Source organism: Ochlerotatus camptorhynchus, unplaced genomic scaffold (genome assembly GCF_037179485.1).
Source record: "Ochlerotatus camptorhynchus isolate MF236.1 unplaced genomic scaffold, CSIRO-AGI_Acam_v1.1 ptg000570l, whole genome shotgun sequence".
NCBI classification, from domain to species: Eukaryota; Metazoa; Arthropoda; class Insecta; order Diptera; family Culicidae; genus Ochlerotatus; species Ochlerotatus camptorhynchus.
Window position 1 is genome coordinate 122,198 of NW_027041051.1, and position 16,543 is coordinate 138,740.

The window sequence follows — 16,543 nt, forward strand, 5'->3', positions numbered from 1 at the left end:
TTTCAAACATTGTAAATTTGAAGTTACGCATTTTACCGGTGGCATCGTATGTCTCAATGTTAAATAGAGCGTCCTAGGGAGAAGGCTTCTTAGGTAAAGTTTTACATTTCATAATATTGAGACATGCATCATAATCCTAGTCTTAACCACTTCACACTAGAGAACAGCGAATAAAAGATTAGGAATCACGTATTTAGATGAACAATAACTACTGTTCGTGACAACGAAAGTGTATCAATGCGCCTGTTGCTCATCGGCCACATCTCAAAACCCCCTGTTGATCGATGGCGATAAACGCCCAAAAGGGAAATTTAGATTGGTAGCATGGCGTTGTACCATCTTCCGCCGCGCCCTGATATAAAAGTCGAAGAGTGACAGAACTGATCCTCTTTCGCTACAGCGACGTACTCAATCATCATCATCATCATTGAAGTGGAGAGTAATCAAAACAAACAGAGGAAGTGAAATTGAATTCACACCCGTAGTTTATTGCCTCTTGTAATTAAGTGAAATATAGTAGTTTAGTTAAAATAAAGTGCGTTTCAAGTTCAGTAACCACGTGTATACATTTACCTTTCGAAGGATTGGTCCGCCATCCTGAAGTAACCTACAAATAGAAGAAAAGGTGAGTGATAAACTTTACCTGTTCGTGCATCGACCTGGAAGTCATCGATTGGGACAAAATTTCTGCTGCTGCTCGCTGTGCTCCCGACATTTGGTCCTTCGAGCCGGATAGCGTCGAATCCTCACTAGTCCGATAGTCTAGCGCCTAGTGAGTCGCCATCGCACATTCGCTATTGTGCCCGCTAAAGAATCGCTTACTATCGCCATTGTCCCAGCTCAACAATTCACTACTGAACGCCATCTTCCTGCTTGGTTGCTGTTATTATCAAATAAATACAAGGCAAGTTAATTGCCTCAACAAAATATCGCTGCATTGTCGACCAAGCGCCGTATCAAGACGCTAAAGATGCGACTGAAGAGTCTAGTGACGTGAACGCTGAACCTCATCAAGACCTTCGTAGACGACTACAATGAGAAGACGCAGGCCGACGAAGTCCCCTTCCGTTTTGAGAACCTGATAAAGTTGTGGTTAGACTACAATGAAGGAGCGGACGTCGCCTCTGATCATCATTATCGAATACAGCTCTTCAACTCATCCAAACGATCCCAATATGTGCGAACAATTACAGGCGTACATAGACACTCTCTTCGATTTCGCTTCTATCAAAAGGAAAACGGCAACGGAACTCCACAGTCTGGTGGAGAAATTCGAGACAAACGTCAAGGTTCTGCAGCAATTAGGTAAACGTACGGTGTATTGGGATAGTTTGCTCATCCGTATGATCAGCATTCGATTGGATCAACGACAAGGCGAGATTGGGAGGAATACTCTTCGACCAAACCAGCGACCTGACATCTTTCATCCAGCGACGAGTTACGGTGCTGCAATCCATCCAGGCCAAGCCCATCGCAGCTCAACCGTCGACCGTTCAGAAGAAGCCAGTTCAGCAATCCGTCTCGAGCCACGGGGCCAACCAGGTCAATCAACGGAAATGTGTCGTCTGCTCAAACCATCACCCTTTGTACTTGTGTGGAAGTTTTTCGCAACCTTCGATGGAAGAAAAGGAGAAGGAGATACGCCGTCATCAACTCTGCCGAAATTGCCTTCGAAAGGGTCAACAACTGCCGAAAGTGTCGTGGACGTCATCACACGCAGCTATGCCCGAACGATTCCTCTTTCTCGTCGAACTCGAAACAAGTTCAGCATTCGAAACCTGCTATACCTACTCCAGCTACCAACGGCGCCGGTGGTGTAGTGGTAAGCGTGATTACCTCTCACCCCAGCAGGCCTGGGTTCAATCCCAGTCGGCGCCGTCGGGATGTTCTGAGGCATAACATCTCTGATCACGCCTTCCTTCGGATGGGAAGTAAAGCTGTTGGTCCCCGGTTCATGAGTTGATGGGTCGATAGGTAGGGTCCAGGTGTGGGAGCTGCCTTCCTGGCACGTCGGTAGCATTGGTGCTCAGCACGGAAAACAAGATCGACGGAAAAAACAAACCAAAGGAAAAAAAAAATACTCCAGCTACCGATCCTCCGACCATGTCTTCGTCTGCTACGGTCGTCGAATTCATCAGTTGAGCTTCCACTGGTCATAAGCAGAAGACAGTTCATCTTGCCACTGCAGTGATCATATTAATCGATGACAACGGAGTCGAATACGTCGTTCGCGCCCTCCTGGACTCAGGAAGTGATTGCTGCTTCATCACGGAACGTTTTTCACAGCGCATCAAGGCTCAGAGGAAGAAAATCTATCTTCCTATCTCAGAAATCGGACAAGCGTCCACTCAAGCTAGGCTAATGTTTTCATCCACAATCCGCTCTCGAGTGGATGCCTACTCCACCAACGTCGAATTTCTCGTTCTGCCCAAGGTGACCATCGATCTACCAGCTACTTCCGTCGATACTTTGACTTGATCCATCGTTTGACAGCACCAATCCCATTGATGTCATCATTGGAACCGAAATCTTCTTCGACCTGTTCAAGGTTCCCGGACGAATTCCTCTCGGTGACAATCTTCCGGTGCTGGTCATTTCCATCTTTGGTTGGGTAGTAGCTGGGAAGTCCACAATGAGTCCGTCTAGCGCTCTCGTCGAAGCAAATGTCGCTACCGTCGTAGATATCCATCACCTAATGGAAAAATTCTGGACAATCGAGGAAGACAGCACATCGACAGCGTACTCCGTTGAAGAAGCTGCCTGCGAGGAATATTTCTGTCGTACTGTAGCTCGTACTTCGCTTACCGTTCAAGGAAGAGGCTATAAGTCAAGTTAACGACAACCGTCGTACCGCTGCACAGTGGTCCAGAATGCAGATTTAGGTGGAATGATATGTTTTGAGCCTGAAATTGAAACTTTAGACTAAAAATCTCTTGTACAAAGTTGTTCTTTGTAGTTAGGCCCTCATTTTTATGGCAATGAATTCTAGGGTGGTTCCTATTATCATTAAAATCAAAAATTTAACTTTTTTTTCATCAAATTAAGGTATATATTCCGATATATATTGGCCAATTTAGAGCTATTTTCTTGAATTGAGTAAGTGTGGATCTTAAAAAACAGTTGTTTTGCTCTAGTTTTCTTATTTCGAATTTCTCAGTAAAGGTGTCTTCAAATAACTTTTAGATCTTAAGTAGGCGCAAATTTTTGCTGCAAAAAGCTTGTCAATATATTTCGCCGATCAAGAGTTATTGACGTTTTTCTACTAAAAATATGCACTTTTCAAATGTTAATATCTCTGGTTGGGGCAAACAAAAAAATAGTTTTTTTTACGGCATTTGAAAGAGCGTATGTTATTCTCAATTATATGAAAAAATGAAGGCATGTTATTTTTAAAACTTTTTTTAAGAGCCACCCTAACTCAATTCAAGAAAATAGCTCTAAATCGGCCAATTTAAGAGATACAAAAAAGTTATTGTCTTCAAAGTTGCTTGAAATTAGCTCAGCTATAACTTTGCCGAAAAATGTATACCTTAATTTATTCCAACAATAAAGTTAGATTTTTGATTTTAATGATAAAAGGAACCACCCTAGAATCCATTGTCATAAAAATGAGGGCCTAACTATACGGAACAACTTTGTAGAAGAGACTTTTAGTCTAAAGGCAGGCTCAAAACATATCATTCCACCTAAATCTGCATTCTGGACCACTGTGCGCTGTTCGTCGATTCCATCTGCATCAAGGTCGTCTAGTCCGCAACCCCAACCTTCACCAGCAGTGCAAGGCTTTCATCGACGAGTATCTCGACCTCGGACACATGAAGCGCATTCATGATTACAAAAACCCAGAGGGACAGCACTATTACCTTCTACATCATGCTGTGATACGCGAGGAAAGCACGACGACGAAGTTACGGGTCGTCTTCGATGCCTCGTATAAAACCCCGAACGGACCATCACTCAACGAAGCGCTGATGGTTGGACCAACGGTGCAAGAGGACATCCGATCAATCACGATGCGCTCCCGAAAGCATCAAGTCATGGTAGTTGCCGCCCGTCGCCATCGCCCGTCTCTACGACCCGCTTGGCTTAGTGGGCCCTGTTGTAACTGCTGCCAAGGTCTTCATGCAGAACCTGTGGACACTGAGACAAGGAACTAACGATGGAGCACCAGATCCATTGGACAAATTACCAGTCTAAATTGCCGAGACTCAACGAACTTCGCATCGAACGCTGTATTCTGCAACCCGAACCTGCAACGATCGAGATCCACATCTTCGCTGATTGGTGGTTCATACCTTCTTGATGATGGTTGTGGACAGTGATGCAAAATATCATGACACTCACTCGACACTCGTTAACGCATCAACCGACTATCGCTGACAGAAAGTTTTTTTCACGCAGTGAGAAGAAGAGCCATGGCAAACTGTGACTGTGTGAGTTACAAACAAAGTTGGCAAAATTAAACGGAAGCTGTTGGGCTCACTCACCAACACACTCACATAAGCAAGCAAAGCAGCAACTGCTTCAAAACGAGCACAGATGAGTGTCGTGATTGTCGGAAATGACCAGATCGGTGATGGATCACCACCGAAAACGATATTCACCAGTTGCTTTTTACTTCATTCGTCATGGATGGTCATGGAGAGTGCTTCGACAAGCACATTGATAGGAATGTACCAAGCGTTAGTACCATCAGCTTTTTGACGATCGTAATTATGATAGGTCGCAGCTCTGGTTGTGGATCGCATGAATCCGAGCGCGGTTTTTTTTTATGTATATCTATTGTGCTGCTGAATCAATGCACGGCATGACTCACAAATGCGCATCGGTACATTCAGTTGGTGAGTATATCCCGTAGATTGCATTTTTTAATTAATGCTGGTATAAAGTAACGTAGTTTGTTGCACTTGGGATTCGAAATACTAGCACTGCATTTAAAAACACTTACGGGGGTAGTACACTTTGAACGTCCAAAAAGTAAGGCATTTTCGTTATTTTTTTTAAGCAATAAAACACTCAGGGAGGGCAAATATGTTATAACCCATTTATTAGTCATCCTTCGAACTACAATTTGTATTTTTTTGAACTCGATTGGCGTCTTCCCGTGGCCGGTGCACCAGGTCGGAAAACGGCGTGGGAAAATACTCCTTTCCATGTGATCCTGGAACATAAATCGAACAAAAATCCTAATTAGTAATGAAATTTGGGTTAGAAATACGTATTCCGATTTTTTTTAAATTATTTTTTTCAAAAGTTGTGGCCTTAGGAAAAAAAAGTCGATTTTTTCACCCTAAAAATGCTTACAAAATCGTGGATTAAAAATCCATTTTTGACAAAATCGAAAATGTGGATACGTATTTCTAAGCAGAATTTAATTTTGAACAAGAAAACCTAGGCGATATCCAAATTTGATGATAACTGGTTAGAGTTATTTCCCACGCCAGTTTGAAAAACCCCGTTTCGAGATAAACGCGTTTCAAGATAAAATTGCTCTCTCAGCGCGCCGGTACATGTTTTAGGAAATCGCTTCGTAAAGCGGTAAGGAATATTCTGGCGGACTTGGAGTCTTTTTTTTAATTAAAGTATACATCTCAAGGAACATTTTAAGCCAAAAAATGCATTTTTTTGAAAAATCAAAGTGTACTCCCCCCTTAAGGCATCCATTAGAATAATTGTTATTAAACGTTACAGAAATTTACTTTCTCACTGAGCAGTTCCACACAGATTCGCAAATCATTTCGGATCGACCTTCTACGATTATGATGAAACTTTGCACAGTTGTTTGTTATTGCCCAACATGCCATTTTACATAAATGGTTCCCTAGTTTTGCACACGACTAACACTTGAAAAGGGCTTATGCAAAAATGATACGCATCAATAGAAAAATATATATCTCGTTAACGATTTGTTTGATCGAGATGGTGTCTTGGGTGAAGTTACGAACAAGTATTGTGCCTTCCAAGAAAAAATATACTCTGTAAATTTTTTTTTTTTCCCAAAAGGCTATGCAAAAATTACTTAAATTGCATGTATTTTTAAATTATTTTTAATGTATATTTTGTAGTTTAGATAAAGTTTTACCTACTGACACTGGGCAAATCATAAACAAAGAAGTTATGAATTATTGAAAAAATAAGTATTTTCCAAAATACCACCTACAGTTATCGAATATCTTAAAAATAGTGTTAATATTAAAACACATTAAATTTACAACCAAAAAGCTCATAATGCTTACATTGCCCAAAGTTGTTATTTTCGAGATACTCGTAGGTTGAAATTCACTTATCGCATAATTTGAGCAATTTTCGCTCTTTTGAGATGTTATTCGTTAGTGTTCAACCTTGAAAATATTTTTAACAAAAACTCCAATTAATTTTCTTAAACTTTGCTGTTCATAGTTTTTTAATCATACGCATGAGTTAAGATATAATTAATTAGCTAAACTAGCTAGCCATAAATGGGGCCAAACAGAAAATATACTTTTCCCATACGGTCTCCTACTCATAATTAACAATGTTGAACTATGTGGCATTGCATATTTCGCAATGTGTTTTACGTTCAGCGTCTGAATTCCTTTTTCTTCAACCGACAAGAAAATTTGGCACCCCTTCCTTCGTCGAACGTCGGAATGAGAAATTGGGCTGTCGGACGATTCGAAAAAAAAAAATGCATAACGCAGATCCTGGCCGCGTGATGCGTCGTACTTTCGCACAGTTGGTCGTATATTTTTTGCCCCGTCCGTTCGTCCTTATTTTTCCTTTAATTTTTTCGCACAGCCCTCGAGGGATACTTTCCACCGAAAACGTGTGCCCGATCTGTTCTGTTCGGTTCGTTCCACCGTCCGGCTGTATGTGCAAGTCGAATTGGATTTCGTTCGTACCAAGCACAGTTGTGTGCGGGTGTGCGTGGGCTGAATCCAACCACCCACTCGTGTAGGAATTTAGAAAAATCTGGTCCTTTGTGCCGTGTGCAAAACGAAAGATATACTTTTTCCTGCGTTCATTTATTGATCTTGGCGCTGGCTCCGGTTGCTCGTGTAGGTACTACATAGGCCTACAAAAATCTACTGCATTCTCAGAGACGGATACTGAAGGACGTCACCACCGAGATCGAATTGATTGGAACAGGATGGCGGAAAAGAAAACACACGTTGGGATCAGCTTTTTTTTTTTGGTTTTGTTTTGAAAAGTGCACACGTGATTGAGTGGGAAGGGAGATGGAGCCAAAAAGGTAAATATGGTGCTTCGTTGCAATCTACGCTGCCCTCCGAGTCCGAGCTGAATGTGTGCATCATCAACTTTTGATTTGATGGCTGGAGCAAAAAAACTAAACTGGTAGAATGCATCTTTTGTTGGCCCCAAAAGACTCGTAACCGACTCTGCACTGGGGAACCCGGAGATGGAGTACCGGTTTTTTTTTTGGTGAGAATTGGAGAAAAGCTGGAAAACCGATAGTTAATCGGATCGACGGAAGATTTTTTGTCGATTTTCATATGTATCTCGAATTATCTGGACAAGTTACCCCGGGTAGGAATTTTACTATTGATATTTTAAGCATGACATAAGCACGGTAAAATATTATTAAATAATTCTACAAAATAGCATGCCGAAAAACAAATATTGGCAAATTGGCATGCGTAGCAAATACCAAAATTTCTGATATAATGTCTTATGTCAAACTAATTCATATAATATTTTGCTATCGGGATCATCATTTTGAATGACTGATATATTTTCTTTAACCCTGGATTTTTTTAAAAGAAATTTAAAATCGTTACGGTTTTTAAAAATTCTCAAATTAAATGACCAAAATGATTTCAAATTTCAGAAAATTGCACATTCAATCTCCAAAGAAAAGACGCACCATTTGCACAGCTGGTAATGCCAATCTCCATAACACCCCAAAAAAAAAATGTCACCGAACCACGACACCGGGCATGACATGTTTGCTTTTCGTACGCCGCGAAACCACAGTCACGTATCCTGCTCGGAGGACTCACTCCGGTGCATCCCTTCACGCAAAATGAATGTACGCATGAGAAGAAACAAATTGCATTCGAGTGTGTTGTCGCTGTTGGACCATTCGTCTCTGCGGTGAACCATTGTGCACCTTACGTAGTTTTTCCCGTTGCGCTATAATAGGTATCACCTCGCGCGACATCAACGGAACGGCCCTAGCAGAGAACCTCCTATCTGTCACGCGACGGTTGCCGTCCTGGTCCTGGCAGCGATGGTGGTGTCTTCAGCAAAACCCGTGTAGTCAACAAACGGAAACTGTCTGGAACTGGTCCAAAAAAGCGGTTCTCGCTGCTGTTGTTGGCTATGTGTGCGTATGTCGCTTTCACCTATGGTGGAAGCCCGCAGCTTTCCGACCTGACCCGGAGTAAAGAAAAATGTCCAAAATAATAATTCCCGGAAAACATGGCACAGATGAAAAATGTGTTGTCCCCGGTATCTCGATTTCTCTTGGCAGATGTTGGTACGGTTCCGTTCGAGTGCATGCTATGTGTCCTTGCGGTTTCGGACAGAGTCGTAGTTTGAGTCCTAATAAATAGGCAAATCGGATGAACGGATCCGGAGACTATGACTTTAACATTGTTTCAATTAGTGTCATATTCAAAAATGTTGCTATTAGACTAAATTCAACCCTGTTCGACAGTTCGACGCGCCTGATCCTCACAAAAGTTATTGGAAAGCCCATGACCCCGCGAAACCTAGGCAATGTATTGTCTCGCTGCTTCCATATCCCTGGTCGATTTGTTGCACCCACGAGATTGTTACTGCCCCCATTCCCTACGGAGAATTTCTCCATCCACAGGCTTAAAAAAAAATCGAAATCGTACGAACCAACGTCTCCTCCAGGAGGAAGTTAGCTCCATATCGTAACTTGGCAACCATCATCGAAAGGTACGTATGTGATCCGCGAAACGCGGAACCGTGTCCTGCCTTTCCGGACCAGGACCAGGTATGAAATATATATTTCCGATAAATCGAATCGACTTTGTTCGTTGTTCCATCTAACGACTGCCACCGCCGTCGCCGTCGCCCGTCCGTTTCTATTTTGCTCCTTTTGTCGTCAGGATGCAAACCATTTTTTGTTTAATTATTCCCTTTCATCCTGTGTAGCTACTGCACCGCGTTCAGGAGATGGAACGGGATTGGTACATGGATAGTGCAAGTTGAAATATTGTACCGAAAATTCCTTGCTTCCATTCCGACCGTTCGAATTCTGAATGGCTGGCTGGAGTACTAACTACGGCGATATGGAAAAAAATTAATGCTTTTCCGAACTAAAAACTGCGAGCCCTTCGATGAGTGCAGAGCAGCTACGAATTGGTCTATTAGTTTTACGTCGTTGTTCTTCGGTTGCCCCATAACAGGGCTGGTAGTGAGTCACTTTTTAGTGACTTGGTCACTTTTTTCAAGCCAGTCACAAAAAAGTCCCTTTTTTAAGGTCAAGTCACTAAAGTCACATTTCCTGGAATCAGTCACTATTTTTTTTTTATTTTTAGCGTGAATTTATTTCAAGATTGATCATTCTTTGCTTAGTTACTTTTAATCGTCTTTCTCTATCTGCAGGGTGTCTACTCATTTTAGTGTATAAAATTTCCTGAGTTTTCCAGGTTTTTCCAGAACTTTAACGGATAAATTCCAGGCTTATAATAAGAAAGCTATTTTTTAAATCCGTTCAAAATTTGCTTTTTCTTGAAGATCTAAAACAACATTAATCAACCCAAACGTTTTTAAGACATGGCAATCAGTTTTTAAAAAACAGCTTTATAATCAAATCCATTGAATGTTGAAGTTTAGCACTTACTTCATTTCTCACTTTAATAAAGTTAAAAAACGTGCTTAATTTGAGTAAGTCCAAGATCTAAAAATATTCAATGTCTTGTAGTTTCGTATTCCATGTACAAGTTCAAGATGTAGAAAATTTTCAAAGTGCCTGAATTAAAAAAAACATTAAATGTCTCATTAACTTCACAACAATTGTAGGAACTTTGAAGAAGTTCTGAGGAATGAAAAGAAATGTTGAGAAATTCTGTGAAGCTCCATAAGCAAACTACGGTAACATAAGGGAAGTTTTTTTTTTTATAAATGCGTTTATTTTTCCAGGCTTATTTTCCGTAGCTTTGCGGAGCCGATATTCATTGTTTAGGTTACAAAATTTCTTAAAACTAACGTTAGTAAAGCGGGGGCCGATTACTCGTGGCTATCTCGAGGTTAGGGGTAACAAATTGTAACAAATGGATGGCAGGGTAGGGATTGAGAACACAAGGTTTGGAGAGCAATGTGCTCTTGATCTCGAACTAAGCGACCAACTGATGAAAAAGACAAACATGGGGGTACACCGATGGGCAGCTAACAACTTGGGGGAACACAAGATGACACTAACTACTAAATCCTCAGATCTATCCGTTTTAAAAACACATAAATTAAATTGCAATAGTCAAGATCTCGGCTCGCCAAGATGTCTCTAACAGGCCGCATGGGTTGTTTTCCTCGGGCCCTGAGGGATGCGGATAACTCGGATCTAGCAACACAATGGAGGGTGCATGACCAAAGCACGTGGTCGATATCGTGATAGCCACTACCACAAGCGCACAAATTGCTGCCTGCGAGCCCGATTCGGAAGAAATGCGAGTCTAACGAGTAGTGATTGGACATGAGCCTTGATATGACACGTATCAAGTCACGGCTCATGTCCAATCCTTTGAACCACGGCTTGTTCGATACCTGTGGGAGAATAGAATGTAACCATCTTCCCAGATCACTCTCATTCCATTTTTGTTGCCAGTTGGTGAGGACGTGCTGACGGGTAATTGAGAAAAATTCCGCAAAGGCGATAAGGGAAGTTAACACACTGAAATTATGGGGAACTTACTGGAAGCTTTATGATCCTCAAATCGGTTCTTTTAACATCTGAAAATTTCAGGAACTTGTATGAAGTTCCTAGAAATTCAGAGCACATCACAGGTGTGAAGCGAACCTGAGAAATATAGAAACCTTGAGGGGTATTGTGCAAATTTTTGAAAATTTCTAAGCACTCAGAAAAGCTAGATCTAGAGATCTTTGGGGAACTTCAGATCTTAAGAGAAGTTCCCATGACATTAGTTCAGACTTTTTTTTTTAATATCTATGATCGTAAATTTAGACAAAATTGAGAACTCTTAAGATGTTCCGATAAACGGCGCCGATGGTGTAGTGGTAAGCGTGATTACCTCTCACCCCAGCAGGCCTGGGTTCAATCCCAGTCGACGCCGCCGGGATGTTCTGAGGCATAACATCTCTGATCACGTCTTCCTTCGGATGGGAAGTAAAGCCGTTGGTCCCCGGTTCATGAGTTGATGGGTTGATAGGTAGGGTCCAGGTGTGAGAGCTGCCTTCCTGGCACGTCGGTAGCATTGGTGCTCAGCACGGAAAACAAGATCGACGGAAAAAACAAACCAAAGGAAAAAAAAAAAAGATGTTCCGATAATTTAGAAGAAGTACATAGACTGTCAATAAATTTATGAAAACTTCAGAAATATTTCAGGAACTTCACAGAAGTCCAAAGAATTTTATGGAAATTTATCTTCAATCGAATTGAGAGCTAAAGCTTCATAGGGCAGTTCAAATAATTTCAAGAAAATTGTAGAAACCCTAAAGAAGTTCCGGAAACTTCAGCAAAGCTCCGATAGAACTTCTGGAACGTGATAAAAATTATATGAACATCCGGAAAACGTGAGAGTATTTTAAGGGTGTTACATCATGAAAATTTCTAGAAATTTAAAAAAAATGCGAAAATTTAGCTAAGTTGATTAGATTCCATTAATTAAAAAAAAATGCTAGGGGCTTTATTAAGCAGCGATAAATATCTTCAAGAGAACTTAGAACATAGAATTTAGATAGTTTCATGATATTCAGCGAAGTTCCGAGTAGCTTCAGAATAATCCCATTAACTTAAGAAAATTCCGTGGAATTATGGGGTATTCGAAGAATTCTATGATTGATCCAAACACGTTTATTAAACCGGATTATTGAACAAATTTAGAGAACTTCAGGTAAGCATAACTCAGGGAAAATAAGTGAGCGTTATAAATGGTTGGAATATTTAAGGAAAATTGTCGAAACTTCAAGGCAAATCAATTAATTTCAGTAAAGTTGCGGGTTCTTAAAATATACTGATTAACTCAGGGCTATCTAAGGAACTTTAAAGAAATTCAATAATCGGAGTTTTAATAACACCAGGAAAGTCTAGACTATTGAATAAGTTTTAAATTAGTGTCGATAATTTAATGAAAGTTTCATGAACATCAGAAAATCATGGGAACTTCAGTGAAAATCATAAAACTATATTAATTATTTCGTTCCAATTCCGTGAAAATTGCGGGAGCACAAAAGTTCCAGAAACTTACAAAAACTTCGAAAACTTCACAGAAGGACAGTGGTCTTCAGCAACATTTCGAGAGCTTCATAGAAATCTATGGAGCCTAAGGGGAGATCCGCGAGCTTCAAGATTTTTATGAACATTAGCAAAATGCGGGAGCATTTGAAAGAAGTTTAGTAAGCTCCGAAAATTGGAGGAATTTTAGGGAGAGGTCAGTTCCATTAGTTTCAGAAAATTAGTGGTAAATTTTCTGCAGTTCCCAGATTTTCAGATAACTTCAAAGACGTTAAAAATGTAATTGATGTCTTCGCATAAGTTCAAAAGTTCACTGAAGCTTAAACATTTTAAGGACGGTTCAATTAAATTCAGCGCAGTACAACAAGCTTCATGAGAACTGCAAAAACGTTAGAGCAGTTTTGAGAATTTCAGAAAAGAACAGAGAACCTCAGAGCAGTTTCGTTAACATGAGAGAAGTCACATAAAGTTTAGACAACTTCAGCGAATTGTTAAACCTTTAGTTGAGATTCATGATCGTTAGAAAAATTAAGGAAACTTTTAGAAGTCCTATACAGTTCAGGGAAGTTTAAGAATTTGATGAGTAGTATTGTGAGCATCAGGCTAGTTTCTCAGACTAAAAAAGAACTTCAAGGCAGATTCATTAACTTCAGGAAAAAATTGGGAAGTTCTCGAACAGTCCGAATTTTATTTTCGTTTTCCTCGTAATTACCTTGAAAATCTCCACAATAAGACACCCTTTGGAAAGATTATCAGAATATTCATTGAATTCATTTCAGATTTCCTTTTGAATCTCACTCCTTCGCTTGGAATTCTACCCACATTGAAAGTCTCCTATGAATTCATTGGCATTTCTACTCACAATTTCCTTAGATTTCTTCTCATAATTTGTTTGGAAAACTCTCCTGAATTTATTTTCCACATTCCTTTGAAGATGTCCTGGAGTTATTCTCAGATTTAATTGTAATTCTTCTTTTAGTATTTTCAAGAAAATTCCATGGACTTATGCTCCGTATTTGTTTTCTAACACAAACTTTATGAAATTATCCTCAGAATGCAATTGAAATTTTCCTTTAAAGTTCACAGCCCAAGTAGCAATTGGGGTTTTATGAGGGTTCTGCAGACTATGATTTAGACTTGTAGCATGCTTTAAAACCATGAAAAAACTTGCAATGTTACTTGGGAGGAGTTGTGCTCCTCAGAAATTCCTAATTTTCAATAAAATTTACTTCTAATTCAATTCAGAGTCACTTTTTGGTCACTATTTTTACAACTATAAGTCATTTATTTCTTTAACATTGTCACTAAAATCACTATTTTTGACGGCAGTGATGGCTACCAGCCCTGCCATAATAGCACGGTGGGTGGTGACATCCACCCACCATAATTTCTTGGGTGTCTTCCCACCAATTGCGCTGTAGGTGGCAAACTAAAGGTTGATCTTAATCACATACAAAAAACAGTTCAATTGGATGGAGGATAGTCATCACAAGCCGTGCTATTCATAGGAATTGAAGTAACATTTTAGGTAGTTCTTATGCATGGTGCCTACGGATGCTAATTCCAAGTACATTACGAAATGAATTTGTAGATAATTTTAAGGAAACTTCCAAGCAAAATTGCAAAAGAACTTAGAGAAGAAGTCCAAGATAGTTCGGAACAAAACTGCAAAATAGGTCTTAACCTAATTTCAAGATAATTATGAAGTGAATTGTTTGGGAATTCAAATAAGAATTAAAGCTAATTTTGGGAAGAAGTTTAGCAGGAATCTTCAGTGAATTCATAGAAAACCTGTTATGGACTCTCAGAGATAATCTCTATCTTCTTTTTTTTTTCTGCTGTTGGGACTACCGGCCCAACAGCAGCACGTAACAGGATCAAGGCCCAGGCAGCAGTCTGCGCTGTAGCCAGGTGGGCCAGCACGGTAGGTTTCCAGCTTTCGGCCACCAAAAGCGTCAGGTGCCACGTGTGTCCACCTATTAAAGTTCAAAGCCAGCCCATACCACTGAAGAAGACGGTCCGTATTCTGGGGGTACTTGTTGACCGGTCCCTCAACTTCGAGCAGCACTTTAAGGCGATCAAGAACGACTGCCGCAGTAGGATCAACTTGATTCGCACCACCTCTCGCCCCCACCGGTCTAATAATTGCGACACTCGTTTCCGGGTTGCAAGAGACGTAATCGATAGTCGCCTACTGTACGGTCTTGAGATGACGTGCATCGCCACCGAAAAGCTCGTGCAGATACTAGCACCAACTTTCAACACCTACGTTCGGATTGCCTCCGCTCTTCTTCCGTCAACGCCCGCCGATGCCGCATGCATCGAAGTGGGTATTCTGCCCTTCCGCCATGGTATAACCGCAGCATTTGCAACGAAACCCGCTGCCTTTACCGCAATGACCTCCGAAAGTGACAGGATGTTTCTCCTCGATGAGGGGAACAGACTCCTCCGCATGACTGCCAATTCGGAGCTCCCCCAGTGGCCAAGGTCCACTGGTACGGAGACAAAAGTTGGCGCATACCTCCACCAAAAATCGAGAGTCGGATAAAAAGCAGGTTCAAGGCTGGAGATAACTCTGCAGCGCTTAAGAGAACAACAGCCGAAATGCTAGGCTCGGACTACCCAGCCCATGCCCACATATACACAGACGGATCGCTTTCCCGAGCCGGGGTCGAAATTGGAGTAGCCGGAACTTCAGCACCGATAAGTAGCAGCCTACCGCCACAATGCTCGGTTTTCTCCGCCGAAGCTGCGGCCATCTTTGTTGCCGTCACAACACCCTCGGACCGGCCCATACTGGTGCTATCCGATTCGTACAGCGTGATACAAGCCCTCACATCGGAGACCATGACTCACCCCTGGATACAGGGTAATGTGGAGGCCACACCTCCGAACACGGTATTTTCCTGGATCCCTGGGCGCTGCGGTATCCCAGGAAACAGCAAAGCCGACAGCCTGGCAGGGTCTGGACCAGCAGGCCCCCGTTACACCGACGAAGTGCCACTACAGGACATAAAGCGATGGATAGTCAGCAAAATGTGGGAAGCCTGGGAAGCAGAGTGGTGCCAATCCCAATCCCTCTTCATCCGAAGAATCAAAGGAACGACGAGCAAGTGGGCGGATATGTCGAAACTACGGGACCAGAAGGTGGTTTCTCGTCTTAGGACAGGCCATACAAGGATCTCACATAGTTTTGGTGGGACGCAGTTCCACAGAATGTGCTACACGCAAACCAAAAATCTATTACAAAGAATGTTAGTTTCGTTTCCTATCATCCTCTGTTCATGAACATTGAAACGAATGTTAGAAATTCACCATGCAGACGAAGTAATGGTTTTTTGTCTTTGTCATTCCGTGTTCTATCTACGCTTTCGACTATACCAGTAAGCTTGTAGAACGACGCACACACTTGCCTCGAGTCTCTCCAGCAGAAAAAGCATACGATGTAGAGTATGCGAGAAAATGAGCGCTTCGTGATTGCTTTTAGGCTACCCATATTCATAAGCATGTAGAGTGCAGTGGAGAAAGCACAGGTCTGATACCTGTCGGCATCGTTGCGATCGTGGTTCGAGTACAGTCGGCAGTCTGTTTCCAATTTTTTTTTTGATATAACTAATTTACCTCACTAATACACTGTACATTTTTCGGTCTCCAATTTTCTTGCATTGGACCGCAGCTCGGTATATCGCATCCTCGGTTCATGCGGTCTCCACTAACATCCTCTGATGATGAATCCCACATAATTGTAAGCGAATCTTACATCCCCCGGTTGGGTGTAGTGAGGAATCCGCGAAACGCTAACGAGGAAGAACGACAAGCTACACCACGACGTCAACGAACCCTAAATTTACATTTAGATGTATGCCTGGCCGTAGCTGGTTCTATGTTGATGCTGCACCACAAAATAAATTTTACCTTTTCGACAAAATTTGGCTAAATTTCTTACGGACGCAATCCCTATGCTCAAGGGCTTCATTGGACGAAGCATTGAGTCGTTTTTGAGTCATACAGTGCCATCTCTAGATTCTCCAGGTGAGGCAAAGGTATATGTCCTGCCGTCGCAGGCATTTTGTCGATATTACATAGCTGTTTTTTTCCGTTTGTTGCACTGGATATTCCGCTTTGAGACAACTTGCTCAGGGTGTCTACTACCTACTA

General features: G+C 41.5%; 1 pseudogene; it reads left to right on the forward strand.

The window, feature by feature from the left end:
- The first annotated feature begins 1,103 nt into the window (after positions 1–1,103).
- LOC135713594 (DNA topoisomerase 1-like) overlaps positions 1,104–16,543 on the forward strand; it is a 37,635-nt pseudogene continuing 22,195 nt past the window's right edge.